The 19,032-nt window shown below is 36.5% G+C and overlaps 1 long non-coding RNA gene across 1 annotated transcript in view; it reads right to left on the reverse strand.

The window, feature by feature from the left end:
- The window catches only part of LOC138849735 (uncharacterized), a 73,997-nt gene extending 57,765 nt beyond the window's left edge, over window positions 1–16,232 (reverse strand). The window contains exon 1 of the long non-coding RNA XR_011388867.1: window positions 15,952–16,232. This is a non-coding gene — a long non-coding RNA (uncharacterized lncRNA). The remainder of the gene's footprint in view (window positions 1–15,951) is intronic.
- Between the last annotated feature and the right edge of the window lie 2,800 nt (window positions 16,233–19,032).

Genomic DNA, 19,032 nt, shown 5'->3' on the forward strand with positions numbered 1-19,032 from the left:
CTTCCTGGTCTCCCATGAGGGTCCAGGGCCCAAGCACTTGGGCCATCCTCCACTGCCCTCCCAGGCCACAGCAGAGAGCTGGACTTGAAGAGGAGCAACTGGGACTAGAACCCCGGGGCCCGTATGGGATGCCAGTGCTACAGGCGGAAGATTAACCAAGTGAGCCACAGCATTTACAGTAGACTTACAGAGAGAGTTTAGAGACACACAGAGAGAAGTCTTCCATCCACTGGTTCACTCCCCAAATGGCCACAATGGCTGGAGTTGAGCCATTCTGAAGCCAGTAGCTAGGGGCTTTTTCCGGGTCTCCCATGTAGATGCAAGGGCCCAAGGACTTGAGCTATCCTCTGCTGCTTTTCCAGGTAACGTTAGCGGGGAGCTGGATTGGATTTGGAGCAGCTGGGACTTGACCGGTGCCCATATGGAATGCCAGTGCTACAGGCCAAGGCGTTAACCCACAGCACCACATCGTAGGCTCAAAAATAATGTTTCATGCAAGTAATAAAATATATTTAATAAAAAAGCAATTCTATGACATCTTCATACTGAAACCACATAACCTGCCAATTAGAATTTGCTTGTATTACAAGACAGAATACATAAAAAATATTCAATTCAAATTTTAATATTTGTAGTAAATTATGTTTAGTATATTTTAAACACATGCATCAAATCATAAAATACACATATAAATACTTAGATATTTTTCAACGCATTTTTTCCAGGAGATTATCTGTACAATTTCTTTATCTAGGCCATGGTATAGAGGAAAATAGACTCTAACACTTTATGAAAAGAAAAAATTAACTAAGGCCCAATCCACAATAACATATAAGAGATTTCAGTGAAATAAATGAAAAAGGACCGGAGTCTTATAAATAGAAAAATTATGCAGAAAACACAAGTGGAAATATATTTAAATATTGTTAAAGTTTTTACAGGACACCATGAATTTAGATGTAATATACTGTCCTCTAAGGAAAATTCTCAGCCAGGTTGTATGTACATATTTGCATATCAGTTAACTTTTACATCAAGTGAATTATGATATAATTACATCCCACAGTGTATAAACAAGCTGAGTTTTGTCATTAGGAAATACCCATCAAAGATATCTCTGATAAAAGAACTAAGCTATTTTTGGTAAAGAAAGGATGCATAAATATTGACCAGTTCATTGTCTATTTGCTGATTCTCACCTGTCTAAAAAAAGTTTCCAGGAAGACTAATCGAATCAGAAAAGTACATATGTATGAAGGATTTCTAAATTTGCAGACGTTTTCTGATGGGAGATGGTTTTCCAATTCACATTGCTGTTTGTGTGATAAGATAATACTTCTGTGTGTGCTTGAGTCTGCTTTGCATACCTTCATGCTATGGTACTTGAAGGTGTCAATGACTGAATGGGTCAATTTTCAGGGGTCAAGAAAAGATAATGAGAAGACTTCAATGTTTTTCATATAAAACCTTTAGTTTTCCTTTGTGTGTGTGTGTGTGTGTCTGCACCTGTGTGTGTGTATGAACTTTGCTAAGGACAAGCTGTTCATTGAGTAAGGAAGGCAGGACCTTTAACATTTATCCTAGTTTGCTTGGGAGTCCAAGCAAACTAAGAAGTGCAGGTAGCGTAGTTAGAACAATCAAATTTATTTTCTCACAGCAGCATTCTGGTGTGGGCTCTTCTTGACTTATTAAAGGTTGACCAGTGTCTTCCAGTGATGTCACCCTATGGTCTATTCTGGTGACTTCTCTTGCAAGAACACTAATCATACAGGATCAGAGACTGTCCTTATAACCTCATTTAGCCTTAATTACTGCATATTTCACAAAACAGTCACACCGCAAGGGAAGATTTCAACATAAGAATTTTGGGAAGATGCAGATATTCATTCCTAACAAGCACAATAGCATGTATGACAGAAGTAAAAATTATATAAAGTGATTTCAAATCTCAACACTAAAGAAGATAAGCAGAAATGCATCTAGGTGGAATAGTGTAAATTTTCATTGCATGTTTTTTTTGAACAGCACAAGAAAGAGCTAAAGGCAGAGAAAAGAAACAAATAAAAAAATTACAGTCAATTAATTAAGCTACTGCCTTTTAGACTGAAACACAACTCAGTGTGGAAAGTTTACAAGGGATTTAAACCTTTGTGGAAGTCTTAGTGAAAGATTTTTTTCCCACAAGTTTCCAGTCTACTTCCAGATTGGACTGAAATTGGTGCTTCTACTTTTCTCAGGCTGCTCAGTGTTTGAATTCCTGTCACAGCTGCCAAGGAAAGCCGTAGCCTGAACAGACACGATCAGCACTGTCAGCTCGTTGTGTCCAGGTTATGAGGAATTAGCTCTAATGAGGAGTGATTTCACGAAGAAGGAGACCTAGCTAGATCGGGGGATGTCTCATGATGCTCACCTTCAAAGGGAGCTTCATGCTGAGTAGTATACAAAGCAGGATTTTTAAAGCCAAATATGGCATAGCACATAAAGTAAAAGAGTGCAGAAGGTCATTGACATTGACTGACAAAAGGTGGCTTTTAATCTAAATGACAACAATTTGTCATTGATGGATTTTCAGGAAGAAAAATAATTGGGCCAAACCTATGAGCACATGAAATAATTGTGAATAGAGAAAAGGGCAAACCATAATCAGAAATGGCCAGACAGGGAAATTTTGAGAGTTAATTATGTGACAGTTAAGAGTACTATAATGAGTCCTAACTGATGATAAGAAAACAAGGGGTAAAATTAATTTAATAAAAAAGGATTTAGGATAAAGTATGACTTATACTCAAATTAGTGAAGAAGTAAGCAAAGAGAATGCTGATGAAAATGATACATGTAGAAAGTGAAGAGTTTTTAGGAGAATGAGCATATGCATTCATTTTCCCTGGAATATTGAGTACGAGGAATAGGTTTAGAAAACACACCACATAAGAAGGAAACCAGTATTATTTTGAATTTATTAGTGCAGAAAGTATGTGGCATATTAATATTGATAACATAGCTTTACTTTTATGAAGTTAGAAATAAGTTTTATTTTAGTATCTTATTGCAGACATAGTATTTCATATATTCTGTTTAGAATTGTTTAATGGTTTTATGAACTCAATAATCTACTATAATTTCTGCTTGATAGAGCCTACTAATAAGAACTGTAAGCTTATAGAAATTAAGACAGAAGATGTTGTTCACTAAAAGTCTACAACATTTCAAGAACTTTAACTTTTCAATTCTGTTTTCATTTGAGAAACAAAAAGAAAGACAGAGATAGAGACACAGAAAACTTTCCAACTGCTGATTGCCTCTCCTCATGCTCACAATGGCTAGGGCTATGCCAGTCCCACAGCTGGGAAGCAGGAACTCAATCCAGATCTTCCATGAGAGCTGCAGGAATCTAATTTATTAAGTCATCACTGCTAGTTCCAGCATCCACTTTTGTAAGAAACTGGACTCAAGAGCCAAAGCCAGGAATCAAACAGAGATATCCCAATGCAGGATACAGGTGTCTGAACTGCTAGGATAAAAGCTCATTCCAAGATATGTAATTTTTATTGTAGAAATTTACTTTAGAATATTCATTTCAAATTATTGGATTATAAGTGAAGGTCATTGCAATAACAAAACCTTTTCCCTTCTTTAAAAGAGCAGATCATAGGGGCCTGGCGCTGTGGCATAGCAGGTTAACACTCTGGCCTGAAGCACTGGCATCCCATATAGGTGCTGGATCGAGACCCAGTCGCTCCACTTTGATCCAGCTCTCTGCTTTGGCCTGGGAAACAACAGAGGATGGCCCAAATCCTTGGGCTCTTGCACCCACGTGGGAGACCTGAAGGATGCTGCTGGCTTCTGGCTTCCGATTGGCGCAGCTCTGGCCGTTGTGGCCAATTGGGGAGTGAAAAGTGAATGGAAGACCTCTCTCTTTGCCTCTCCTCTCTCTGTGTAACTCTGACTTTCAAATAAATAAATAAATCTTAAAAAAAGATCAGATCATTTCTGTGTGCTATAGTACATTGGCTACAGTTTTTCACTGGGATTTTCTCTCCTTAATATACATACCACAGTTTTCCTTGCATTCCAATCCCCATACAGAGCAATGCACAAGTTGTCCTTGGATTGTCCTTTGAGCAAAAAAATTTTCTATAACTATGTAAAATATCAATATATTTCAAATTGAACCTAACTTAGTTTCAATGCTGGAATTTTGTGTATTATACATGTATATGCACACACATGCATTTATATACACACATATATGTGTATATATATATATTATGCCGATATTATATATCTATAAAGCTTATGTAGCAGAGTAATTAAAAGTTTCTGAAACTTCTAGAGAATGACATATCTCACTACAAAGGCTGAGAAAGATCTATGCTGTCGTGGCTAATAAGAATATCTGATTCTTCACAAGTAAAGCCTTTTGCTGGTTCTTTTGCTCCACTCCAGCACTCTGCTTCCTTTGTCCTGGGCAAATGCTAATCTGTTTACTATCAAAATAGAGAAAATTTACTCTTTCTGTTTTATTGCAGAGCATTGTCCTCTCACCCACCTGGAGGTAGAAATGTGATTACTTTCCTTTTAAGACTATTATAAATAAACTTCTTGCCAGTATTTGCATACAAATCTTTTCATTTTCTGATCTTTTTTCTAAAAGATTATTTATTTGAAAGTCAGTTACACAGAGAGAGGAGAGGCAGTGAGAGACAGAGAGAGGTCTTCCATCCACTGTTCACTCCCCAGTTGGCCACAACGGCCAGAGCTGCGCCAATCAGAAGCATCGGAAGCCAGGAGCCAGCAGCATCCTGAATCTACTTTTTTCTTGGATAATTATTTAGGAATGAAATTACTGAATCATGGGATGGTTAAGTATCTAACTAAATAAGAATCACAGTCATTCTAAGTCTTAAAATTTAATCATTTATGGCTGGATTTGGCATTTCACTGTGCTTTTAGTTTGCATTTTACCTACGACGAATGACATTGAACACCATTTTTACACATTATTTGTCATCCACATGGTCTTCTTTGGTGAAGTTCATCCAGAACTTTTGCTGACTGTAAAGTAGATTTTATTCTCTCTCTCTCTCTCTTTTTTTTTTTTTTTTTTTTTTTTGACAGGCAGAGTGGACAGTGAGAGAGAGAGACAGAGAAAAAGGTCTTCCTTTGCCGTTGGTTCACCCTCCAATGGCCGCCGCGGCCAGCGCACCACGCTGATCCGATGGCAGGAGCCAGGTACTTATCCTGGTCTCCCATGGGGTACAGGGCCCAAGGACCTGGGCCATCCTCCACTGCACTCCCTGGCCACAGCAGAGAGCTGGCCTGGAAGAGGGGCAACCAGGACAGAATCCAGCGCCCTGACCGGGACTAGAACCCGGTGTGCCGGTGCCGCAAGGCGGAGGATTAGCCTAGTGAGCCGCGGTGCTGGCCTTACTCTGTCTTTAAACTGTTAAGTTTAAAATATTATTTACATAGTCTAGATATTGGTCCTTATATCATTATATGATTTGCAAGGGCATTTTTCTAGTCTGTGTCTTGATTTCATTCTATAGAAATATTTTTTTAAAGCAGAATACTATAATTTGAATAATATCTCTTTTATCAATTTATCCATGAATTTCATTTAGGTATTGTGGTTTTTTAGAAAAAAAGATTTATTTATTTGTTTGAAAGAGTTATATATAGAGAGAAGGAGAGGCAGAGAGAGAGAGAGGTTTTCCATTTGATGGTTCACTCTGCAGTTGGCCTCAATGGCCTGAACTGGGCAGATCTGAAGCCAGGAACCAGGAGCTTCTTCTAGGTCTGGGTCTGCCACATGGGTGGAGGGGTCCAAGCACTTGGGCCATCTTCTACTGCTTTCCTAGGCCATAGCAGAGAGCTGGATTGGAAGTGGAGCAGCCTGGAATTGAACCCATATGGGATGCCGGTACTGCAGGTGGTGGCTTTACCTACTATGTAACAGCACCTGTCCTGGTATTGTGTTTTTCAATTTTACCCAGGAAAAGGTTTTCTAAAAGAAACTAAGAAACAATTTCTCCTATATTTTTTTATTTGACAGGTAGAGATATAGACAGTGACAGAGAGAGACAGAGAGAAAGGTCTTCTTTCCGCTGGTTCACTCCCCCAAATGGCCGCTACAGTCAGCGCTGTGCTGATCCGAAGCCAGGAGCCAGGTGCTTCTTCCTGGTCTCTCAAGCGGGTGCAGGTGCCCAAGCACTTGGGCCATCCTCCACTGCTCTCCCGGACCACAGCAGAGAGCTGGACTGGAAGAGGAGCAGCCGGGACTATAACGCGGAGCCCATATGGGATGCCGGTGCCGCAGGCGGAGGATTAACCAAGTGAGCCATGGCACCGGCCCCTCTTCCTATATTTTTAAGAAGTTTTTCCTCAGGCCAGAGTTATATGAAGCATACAGAGATACAATTTGGGTACAATACTGTTAATTTTGTATATAATGGGAAATAGTCATGAGTTTTAATTATTATTGTACATATATTTTTTTCACTTGAGAGACAGATAATGGGGTCCTGGGGGCACTCTCATCCACTGGCTCACTCCCCAAGTGACAGTAATGACTGGGGCTGGGCCCAGCTGAAGCTAGCAATGTGGAATTCAGCCCAATCTCCCACATTAATGGTACGATCATAGTCACTTGAGTTATCAGCTGCTGCTTCCCTGGGTATAATTTTGCAAGAAGCTAGAATAGGGAGTGGAGTCAGAACTTAAACCCAGGTACTCGGATATAGGATACTGCTTCCCTAACCACTAGATGAAACACCTGTTGCTATTTATTATTTTATGTGTACATCCAGTTACTCCCAAACTATTTTGTAGGGAACATAGCTTCTGCTAAAGCACTCAGTGAGAACACATCCTCCTGGGAACAGGGTGTGGCTGCAGATGCTGATTAAGGACACTGAATGACTTATCAGGAAAAAAAATGAGTTCTCATGGGAACATTAGCTCCCAGGAGGACATGGAGCTGCTTTCCCAGACTTGCTTATCTAGTAAACCAAGCCACAAGGAGACAATGTCATGATAATCATGTACTGAAGATTATCAAGTAATATTACAAGTAATGTAAGAGTTATATAAGCATGTGAATGTGCTGTGCATATGGCTGATGTAGTCCTTGTCAATAAAAGAAACACACTGGGATTTCCAGCACATTCTTCAGAGTAAGAGTTCCCGCATCTTCTCTCTCCTTTCACTTGCAACAGCCCTCAATGCTATTTGTTGAAAAGAGCATTATTTCTCCACTTTCCTGGTGTTTGTAAAAGCAAATCTCCTGTGTGTGTTAGCCTCTGACCTTTAAATTCTGATTTATTAATCTGTATGTTCAAATTTACTCCCAATACCATGCTTTGATTCTCATTGCATTCTATTTTGAAATTCAGTAGCATGCATTTTTCAATGATCTCTTTTTTCTAAAATTATTTTGGCTATTCTAGAAATATTTTACATTTATATATCTTTAGAAAGAGTAGATCAAGTTAAACAAACATCTTCTAGGATTTTAATTTCAATTATTTATGCTAACATCATAATGGATGGAGGAAGGTTGGGAACAAATAAACTAAAATTTGGGAACAGAAAAAGATGTAAACTCTCCCCATTCATATTCAATGTAGTTATGGAAGTTTTAGTCAAAGCTGTTTGGCAAGAGAGAAAGCAATAAAGTTTTTACAAATCAAAAAGAGGAAATCAAATTTTCTCCATTTGCAAATGACATGGTTCCATATTTAAGGGACCCAAATGATGCCATAAAGGAACTATTAGAACTTATAAGAGCTTTCAGCAAAGTTACAGGAAACAAAATCAACACACAAAAAGTAGTAGCATTCATATATATCAATGGTTTTCTTGTTGAGAAAGAACTTATAAGAATAATCCAATTTATAATAGACACAAAAATTAAGTACCTTATGGTAATTTTATCCAAGAATATAAAATACTTCTGCCATGAAAATTATGATGCCCATTATATTCCCTTTACAAAAATCAATACAAAATGGATCAAGGATTTAAATGTAAGAGCTGAAACTTTCAAACTACTAGAGAAAAACAGAGGAACACTCCACGCTATTGATAAATATAATTAATTTTGTATAAAATCCCAAAAGCTTACACAGTAAAAACAAATATGACAAATAGGACTGTATCAAACTAAGAAAATTCTGTACAGCAAAAGAATTAACAAGGTGAAAAGAGAACCCTAAAATAGTAGAAGAATTAATTTACAAGTCATGTGTCTGATAAAGAATTAATACCCAGAATACATAAGGAGTTCCAGAAATTCAACAACAAAACAGTCCAGTTTAGAAATGAGCAAAGAAAATTAGTACCCTTTTGTCAAAAAAAAAAAAAAGAAAGAAATAGAAATGGTCAACAAACACATAATAAAAATTCATAGGATCATTAGACATCAAGGAAATGTAGTTGAAAATCACAATGAGCTATCATCTCACCGCACTTAGAATAGCCATTATGAGCCGGCGCCGTGGCTCAATAGGCTAATCCTCCACCTTGCGGCGCCGGCACACCGGGTTCTAGTCCTGGTCGGGGCGCCGGATTCTGTCCCGGTTGCCCCTCTTCCAGGCCAGCTCTCTGCTATGGCCAGGGAGTGCAATGGAGGATGGCCCAGGTGCTTGGGCCCTGCACCCCATGGGAGACCAGGAAAAGCACCTGGATCCTGGCTCCTGCCATCGGATCAGCGCGGTGCGCCGGCTGCAGCGGCGGCCATTGGAGGGTGAACCAACAGCAAAGGAAGACCTTTCTCTCTCTGTCTCTCTCTCTCACTGTCCACTCTGCCTGTCAAAAAAAAAAGAATAGCCATTATGCAAAAATAAAAAATAACAAATGGAAGCAATATTGTAGACAAAAGAGACTGTAATGCACTGTAGGTGGGAATGAAAATTAGTACGACCATGCAACCATGATCAAAATGTAAAAATCAACCCCCCAAAAACAAAACATGGATCAATATACCACCCAACTTAGCTATCCCACTTCTGAGAATATATCAAAGATATATCTAAAATATATCTGAAATTAAGTCAGCATATGAAAGAGATATCTAAAGTGCCAGGTTATTGCAGTCCAATTCACAATAATAATGTTATAGAATCAATAAACATAGATGCCAGTCAACTTATCATTTAATTAAGATATTTATACACGATGGAATATTATTTATTTATACAGGATGGAGTATTACTCTCCCATAAAAAGAATTAAATACTAATATTTGGAATAAAATGGATAAAACTGTGAATCATTATTTTAAGTAAAATAAACCACAGAAAGACAAATTCCACACTTGTCTTTCATGTGTATACAGAGGTTAAAAATATTTAGATGTCATATTAATTGGCATATTTTTAAAAGATTTATTTTATTCATTTGAAAGTCAAAGTTACAGAGAAATAGAGAGGTCTTCCATCCAGTGGCTCACTCCTTAAACGGCTGTAACAGCCAGGGGTGCGCCAGGCTGATCCTAGGAGCCAGGAGCTCAGGTCAGTCTGGAGCATATTCAACTTTAATAAATTCTTATAATCCATGAACAGATAAAACCTCAAATTATTTAGGTATTTTAATTTTTATTAGTAAAATATAACTTTATATACACCTTTTTAATTTTTATTTTTTAATTAAGATTTATTTTTTATTTGAAAGGCAGAGTTATAAAGAGGCAGAGGCAGAAAGAGAGAGAGAGGTCTTCTGTCTGCTGGTTCACTCCCCAGATGGCCGCAATGGTCAGAGCTGTGCCAGTCAAATCCAGGAGCTTGGAGCTTCCTCCAGGTTTCCCACATGGGTACAGGGCCTCAAGGACTTGGACCAACTTCCACTACTTTCCTAGGCCACAGCAGAGAGCTGGATTGAAAGTGGAGCAGGTGGGACTTGAACCAGTGCCCATATGGGGTGCCAGCACTGCAGGCAGCAGCTTTGCCTGCTAAACCACAGCACCGGCCCCACTTACCAGTTTTTTAATAAATAAATATTCCTTGTTTTCATTGATATTATAAAATAATGGTTAAAAATTCAATTCGTTATTTAATGCTAATGAGAGTACACATTTATTCCAATATGTTTTATTTATATTCTGAGATGTTCCTAAAATTTATTACTAGTTTTAATAGCATCATTTTCATTTAAAGAATATGTGAACTATCAATATTCCTTCATCAGAAACAGGATTATTTTCTCTCCGAGTCTAAATTGTTCATTCCACTTTGAACTGTTCTAGATAATTAGTTCTCACTACACCGCTTGGACTAAATGTAAATTTGGGGAAAATACAAGTAAATTCACTTTGTAATTCTGCGGCTATGCTAGAAACAGTTATAGATTTCCAATCATATTATTTCTATTTCTCTTCCTTAATTCTTCAAAAATATTTGTAATATAAGTCTACTGACCATATGCAATGTATACATGTGTTTTTAGCAGCAATCTATAAACTACTTGAAGTAAATGTTTATCCAGATCTTAAAATGTACCATGTTTGCAGCACTCCTCACAATGATTTACTCCTTTAGTTGTCCTTACGATAATGACAAAACTATTATATTAAAAATTTTGGTATCATCCTTCAAGAAGAAAAATAATGCATATTCCTCCATATCATTATCTAAACATTGTATTGCACACAGCACCGCATACGGGCACTTGTTCGAGTCCCAGCTGCTCCACTTTTGATCCAGCTCTCTGCTGTGGCCTGGGAAAGTAGTGGAAGTTGGCCCAAGTCCTTGGGCCCCTGCACTCACGTAGGAGACCTGGAGGAAGCTCCTGGCTTCTAGCTTCGGATCAGCGCAGCTCCAGCCATTGTGGCCATCTTGGGAGTGAACCAGCAGGTGGAAGACGTCTCTATCTCTGTCTCTACCTCTCTCTGTAGCTCTTTCAAATAAATAAAATAAATCTTTAAAAAAATACAATTTGTCTTAAATATTTTCGAGTTTAGCCTTAGCAAATCCTGTTGATTTAGGATTTTAGATTTTCAGTGCACTTTCATGTACATTCAGTTCATTTGATTTTCTCAATATTTGTGAACTGACATCAGTATTAGATAAATAAATATATTATTCCAAATAAATATATTATTCCAAACTCTAAGTTTGAGTCAGAAAATCATAAGAGACTGCCATAAAAATCAAGTCTTTCCTTCTTGTGTGAATCTACATTCACTTCATCATGGGCCTTCATCAACGTTTATTTCCATTCAGCATCTTGCAGGCATAGAGATGGTTTGCCGTATTTATAGAAAGGACACAGAAATTTCACAGTACTGATGCTAAGCCTTATATAAAAAGAGTGGGACTATTTCTTTATCTTTCTTATTGACAGTTAATATTTTTCTAACCAACAAAAATCCTGGCTTCAAAATTTGCATTTTGTCCTTTGTTCCATCTTATATATGCACTGCTATGAGTATAGAGCTATGAAATTTTGAACTCTAGAAATATGCCAACTTTATTAATTCTGTTTATCCTAAGAAGATCAATTCAAGATCTATATGAAATGAAAATAAATCATCATAACTGACTGTCCAATACAACTATTTTGTGAGATCAAGTTTCAAAAATTAAAAAATTGTTATTTTACTTTTCTTTCAGGGTTTTCTCTTACCTGTGTTTCTCCTTATATCCAATATGTTTTACTTTCTTTTAGTATATTTTTTGATATCCAAATTTACCCACTATCACAGGCTCTTAGCTATCCTTTTATTTACTTCTTGTTGACTAATTTTTAAATCACTTTCATCAATTTTGATACTTTTTTTCTATTTTTAAGACAGCAAATCAATAAATTTAATTCAACATATTATTTCAATTTTTATTGCAAATAGCAGAACTCATTCAATCTACCACTTTTCACTGTGACTTTTCACTTTACAATATCACCTAACGCTTTCTCTTTATTTCCTTTTATAAAAAAAAATTTGATTCTTTTACCAGACTCATATAATAATCTCTTCTGTTGACCTGTTCACTTTCACTTTCCATCAGATTGTCTTCATCTTCTCAATATTTTCATATTGAAAATAAAAATTCATTCATTTAAACAACAACAATATGAGGCCGGAAATGTGGTGTAGGAAGTAAAGCTGCTGCCTGCTACACATGCATCTCATGTGGGTGCTGGCTCAAGTCCAGGTGTTGCTCCACTTCCAATCCTAAGAAGCATCAGAAGATGTCCCAAGTTCCAGTGCCCCTGCCACCCATGTGGAGATGCGGATTAAGCTCCGGTCTCCTGGCTTCAGACTACTGAAGTTCCATTTCCTTAGGTTTCATTATTTTTCCACTTTGTGACTTGGTGTCTTTGCTCCTTTTTCCATTCAATTTCATAAAAACCACCACAAAGTCATTTCTGATTGCATGGAAGTGTAACAGAGGATTTTCTTGACGTACCATGAAGGTAAACATCTACCAAGTTTAGTAAAACCAAATTGGAATATAAGAACCGGAACTTACTAGAAAAATTGTATATGTACTTAATAAATCCAAGGGAGTATGGTGAGTAACATTCAATAAGCATTAGATCAATCACACTGCTCTGAATTTGCTACTCTTATTTCATTTCCCTTGCTAGCTCAGGTCTGACTAATGGTGAGGATAATGCTGTTGTGAATTCTAAGAACATATTCTTTTTTAAACAGACATCTCCAATAAGAGATAACTTTATCGCAAGATAACTGTGTCTGAGTGCAATAACTGCAAGTGTTGTAACCTTATTATATGCTTGATGAGAAAATCAGTGAAAAGACCATCAGACTGGAGAGAAGGTTAGAACCTGGATCCTGGTTGATAATCACCATCTGGATTTGCTATTACAGGAGATTTTAAATATGCATAATATTTAAGAAAACTAAGGCACAGTCATCATAACTAATGCGCCTCAGTAATCATATCTGATCCAATTGTAAATTGAAGTCAGAGATTGAAGTAGAATTTTAGACACACTGCTGACCAAGAATTTATTCGAATTCCCCTTTGACTACACATCCACTTTCAGAGCAATGAGGGAGAAGCATATTGCTTCTATCTACATCCTACCCTTCTTAGATGGGATTCCCTAATAAGTATTGAAGTCAACCTCTCTATCTCTTTTTTAAGTATTTTTATTTTATGTTTATTTTATTTATTTATTTTATTTATTTATTTTATGTTTATTTAAAAGGTAGAATTGGAAAGATAAAGATAACAGAGAGAGAGGATGAGAGAGAGAGAGAGAGAGAAAGATTTTTCATCTGCTGCTCCCCTCCTCAAATGTCTGCAACAGCCAGTGTTTGTCCTGGCCAAAGCCAGGAGCTTGGAACTCCATCTGAGTCTCCCACATGGGTGGCAGGGCCTCAAGCATGTGGACAATCTGCTGCTGCTTTCCTGGATGCATTCGCAGGAAGCTGGATTAGAAGTGAGTCAGCTGGGAGTTGATCCAGTACTCATATGGGCTGCCTACATTGCAGGTGGCAACTGAACCTGCTTCACCAACATGCTGGCCCCTTAAATCAATCTCTTATTTTTACAGGGAATAAATTCCTGTTCAAAGAACAAATTATCAGGCCCAGTACCACGGCTCACTTGGTTAATCTATAAACTACTTGTGGCACCGGCATCCCATATGGGCTCTGCGTTCTAGTCCTGGTTGCTCCTCTTCCAGTCCAGCAATCTGCTGTGGCCTGGGAGAGCAGTGAAGGATAGCCCAGGTGCTAGGGTCCCTGCACCCGCATGGGAGACCAGGAGGAGACACCTGGCTACTGGCTTTGGATCAGCACAATGCAGAATGTAGGGTCCATTTAGGGGGTGAAGGAAGGAAGACCTTTGTCTCTGTCTTTCTCTCTCACTAACTCTGCCTGTCAAATAAAAAGAAAAGAATAAATTATCTTCTATGGTTGAACAGAGCAGGAAAAGTCAGCCCCTGTTTCTCTTGGTATTTATTTCTATGGCCACTTTTCATCAGATATATTCCATTAGCAGAAAAGGGAAACCCTTTCTCCAGAGAAAACTTAATGTTCCCAAATGTCCAATATCAGACATTGTATAAACTGTCCTTCCCTGTGCAGTTTTGTTTTAGCAACCCATCTCTAGATTGTTCGGTTTTTAAGAAATAAGCTACCACATAAAAGGGAAGCATAAAAACTCCAGCATTAGTAGCAAATTGGCAGAGAGACCCAGGAGAATAGAGAAACTTTGAAATGGCTTCTTGCATGATAAGGAAACTTACTCATTTGATTGGAAATTCTAAAAATATGTACCACTTATCCCTTCACTTATGAGTTATATAGCAAATCTATAGTAATTCAATTAAGAAATGAAGTAAGAACAAATTTGGAATCAAATTTGAATGTTCAATGTTACTTTAAAAGTCTACGGAAAGTGGAAACAGAAGATGCTTATTTTGTAAAATATTTTGAAGTGATGCAAAATTGTTTCCATAATATAAAATCTCCATAAGCTTTCTGAAGACCCTTTGTAGTATACACAATTAGTGTATTAAGAACCGCTATTATGAATTATTTCACATAACTTAGATTCATAGTATACTTTTATGATGTATATTCAACTACACTGTTTTATATTCCAAATACGTTTAAAGGAAACTACTAGATAAAATTTTTTCTAAATAAAATGTGAAAAAAATAAGTAAGTAATAATTGTTCTTTGAAATTGAGGAATATGCAGAAATTCACTACTGGATAAATTAAGACATATCCCCTATCCAATCTAAAGCACATTTTCCCACATTTCCATTCTCCTAAGTAATGCAAAAGTAAATCTAGTTACACAATTCTTCCTATCAAAGACCATGATAACATTTACTCATATCCAAGGTCTAAATCTATAAGAAACACAGGAATAGCAATCAGAAATCAGATGCTTCAGAGATTTACCTGAGTCAACTGTTGCTCATTATGATCTATTTGAAATAAAATTTATATATATATATATATATATAAACTGTTTAAGTCTGTGTAATCTCATCAAGAAAGTTGCTCAAACCTAAAGAATGTCTAGGAAAATGATATGTGAAGAGGGGAAAGAAAGTCCTCGGGTGCAGGTGACCAGTAATCTTAAAAAAAAAAAAAAAAGAGATAAATAAGATTATAGCATATGCAAGGGATCACAATGTCCAGTGTTCTTGGAAATTGAGGACAGGGAAGCGAGTGTTACAGGAGAAGTTGGCAGGGGATTTAAGATCTGTAATCTAAGAAGAATTGAAGGTCATTTGATGTTTTTACTCTGGGAATGTTTTCATTCACTCATTCTTCCTTCTGGACTTCAACAATTATTAAGAGCCTGTTAGAAACCAGATTGCTCTACATGTGGATTTGGTATGGAACTCAATGTAACTTTCTTCCTAATCAATTTATGTTCTTTTACAGAAATATGATATACTACTCAGCCACAAAAAACGGTGAAACCATGTCTTGCAAATACATGGATGCAACTGGAAACCATTATACTTAGAGAAATAAGCCAGCCCCCAAAACAAAATAACCATATGTTTTCCCTGATTCATGGTAACTATTAGAGTACTAAGAATGAATTGTATAGAAGTGAAATTGACTTTTTGGGATTTGATGATTTTTTTAAGAAAGCTTTTATTTAATCAATACAAATTTCATAGGTACAGATTTAAGATTATAGTGGTTCTTTCCCCCATATCCATCTCCCACCCCAACTCCCATCCCACCTCCTACTCCCTTTCCCATCCCGTTCCTCATTAATATTCATTTCTGATTAACTTTATGTATTGAAGAGACACTCCATACTAAGTAAAGATTTCAACAATTTTCACCCACACAGACCCACAAAATACTATTTGCAAACAAGTTTTACAGTTAATTATGATAGCACAACACATTAAGGATAGAGGTCCTACATGGGGAGTAAGTATACAGTGGCTCCTGTTGTTGATTTAATCATTAACACTCATGTTTATGATTTCAGTGATTACCTGAGGCTCTTTACATGAGTTGCTATGGAAGTTTGCATCCACAAAGTCCATCAGCATTTAGAAAAGGCCGTGAGCAAAGTGTGAGTCCTCTCCTAGCTTCAGAGAAAAGTATATTCTTCTTCTTCGATGGCCTCTTCTTTCTACTGGGGTCTTACTCACAGAGATCCTTCATGTAGAACATTTTTTGCTACAGTGTCTTGGCTTTCCATGCCTAAAATGTTCTCATGGCTTTTCAGCCAGATCTGAATGTCTTAAGGGCTGATTCTGAGGTCATAGTGCTGTTTAGGGCATTCGTCATTCTATGAGTCAGCTTTGTGGACTGCTTTCCATGTTGGAACATTCTCTCCTTTTTAATTCTATCTATTGTTATGCTATTACAAGACACTTGGTCTTATTTATTTGATCCCTTTGACAATCCAATCTATATGATCAATTATAATCTTAATATGATCACTTTAATATATGATATTATATAATCATATAATCATTATATAATCATAGGTATATAATTTCAAATGAAAACAGATCCCAGTGAAAAATAAGAGTGGGAATAAGAGAGGGAGGAGCTGTACAGTTTGGCACACATTCTCATGCACTTACCCCCCCCCCCCACAAGGGTAAAGGTAAGATTCAATGATTGTTTGCAGCCTTTGCCTTTACTGTTGAGTAAGAGTGTTTTTTTTGTTTGTTTGTTTGTTTTTTGGTTTGTTTTCTTCTTTCCATTTGTTGAACTCTTTATTTAGTGTAGGATTACTCTTAGGAGTATTAAGTAAACTGACAGTAGATCATTGTAAAAATTGAGAGAAGGAATAAGAGATAAAGGAGGATCAAGGGCGGGAGCATGGGTGGGAGGGAGCAAAGGGTGGGAAGTATCACTGTATTCTTAAATCTGTACATATAAAATAAATGAAATTTCTACACATTAAATAAATATATAGATAAATAAATGAATGAAATTCAAAAATAAAAAATAATTACACCTATTCTCAACTTCACATGGAATCTTGGAATAGACTATATGTTAAGCCACAGAGAAAGAGTTCATAAATTTAAAAAGACAAATCATACAAATGTTTTCTGGACAGAGTGCAGTGAAGCTAGAAATCAATGACAGGGTGTCTAGGAGCAAATTCATTGGAAAGTAAACAAGACAAATAAACAACCAATGGATGAAGAGAAAATCAAAAGTGAAATTAGGAAATATATTGAGATATACTAAATGAAACATAACATATCAAAATCCATGGAATGCAATGAAATCTGTACTCAAAGGGAAATTTGCAGTTGTGAATGTCTGCATTAAAAATGGACACCTCAAATGAATCCATTTAAGGAACATGGCAAAAGAAGATGAAACTAAAACCACAGCTATCAGAGTGAGGAAATAAAGATTACAATAGAGAAAAATCAAACAGAAAAATATCAACCTCTATCAACATCAAGAGCAATGAAAGAAATGTAATTATTAACTCCAGGAAAAAAGTGTTGAACTGGAACAAATGACTCAAATTGAGTCCATGATGTTGAACTAATGATGGAGCTAACGTGTACCTAATCCATATTTAACCTGTAGCATTTTGTTTACATGGAACAGGTATTTTGACATGGAAAATATGAAGTAAACACGATTGTTAAAAATTAAATGACTTTAAAGTAAACAATATTTAAAACAAATAGATATTCATTTGTAGTTTCAAGTATGAACCCATAGATAGAAGTTACTAGACAAAAATATTGGTTAAAAGGAGAGAAAAAGAGAGAAAAGGGAAATGTGACATTTTAAACAAAGCAAAGGACAAACTCTTAGCAATGGACAACAGAACTAGGGGTGGAAACCATACAAATGTGAGGACAAAATTGACACAATTCTATTATAGTGTGGGTAAACAAGAAAACTTCATGTAGTTGAAGGAAAAAAAAAGTGGGCATATCCATGCCATTTAAGATTCTGCAATAAAAAAAAGCATAAACTGAGTGAGTTATAAACAACAGAAATTTGTTTTTCTCAGTCCTCTAGATTAAGAAGTGCAAGATAATGGTGTTGGCAGAGTCACTGTCTGCTGGGAACCATTTTCTGGACCATATAGAATGCCTCTTGTTTCCCTGATCTGTAGTAACTAATAGAGTACCTAAAATGTAATGTATAGTGGTGAAATTGACATTTTGAGATTCAATGATCATTTACAGCCCCTGTCTCGCCTATGGAGGTACAGTATTTTTTTATGCTATTTGTTGAATTCTTTATTTAGCATAGGGCTAACCTTAAGAGTATTAAGTAAACTGAAAATAGATCTTTGTTAAAAAAATAAGAGTGGGGATAGGAGAGGGAGGAGGAAGAATGTTGAGATTGTGGGTAGGAGGGAGGATAGGATTCAAAGTACAACTTTATCCTAAATCTGTATATATGAAACACATGAAATTTGTATATCTTAAATATTTTTTTAAAAAAGAATGCCTCCTGTATTTTGTCTTGGTGAAAGGGACGAGAGCATCTCTTTGGCCTCTTTATGAGGGCACAAATCCTATTCATAAAGGCTCCACATCCTTGACCTTATCACAAAGTGTCCCAAAGTCCCTCCCTTCTAATCCAGGGAGTTAAGTTTTCAGTAAGTGACTATTGAGAGGACTTACACAGGAATACCTTAGCAAATGTATACATTTAACAGGATAAAGGCAAAAAGTAAAAGTATAACTAAGTATGGGATGGAATGAGGGAAAGAGTTTTGGATGACGATACCTAAATAAGGTTATTTTATTTTTTATAAGAACAGATTGAAGTCTAAATTCACAAATAAACATAATGAAAAAGTGCATTACTTAGAACTTTAAGCCTATTTTTAATTTAATTTAAAATTGAACCAAATTAGTACTCTTAATAGGAACTGCTTCTAAATAGAAAGCCTAGGGCTGGAGATGGATGGAGCAAGGAACAATTAACTTATCAGCTCTTCAGTATTGTCGGATTTTTTTCAAAAACAATAAATTTAATAAACAGCATAGAAATAAAAATATTGTTTTTAGTAAGTAAAGAAAGGTTATTTTCTCAAGTCAGTGTCCTGATTATTATTTAAAGTCTCCTCA

Source organism: Oryctolagus cuniculus, chromosome 5 (genome assembly GCF_964237555.1).
Source record: "Oryctolagus cuniculus chromosome 5, mOryCun1.1, whole genome shotgun sequence".
Classification (NCBI taxonomy): domain Eukaryota; kingdom Metazoa; phylum Chordata; class Mammalia; order Lagomorpha; family Leporidae; genus Oryctolagus; species Oryctolagus cuniculus.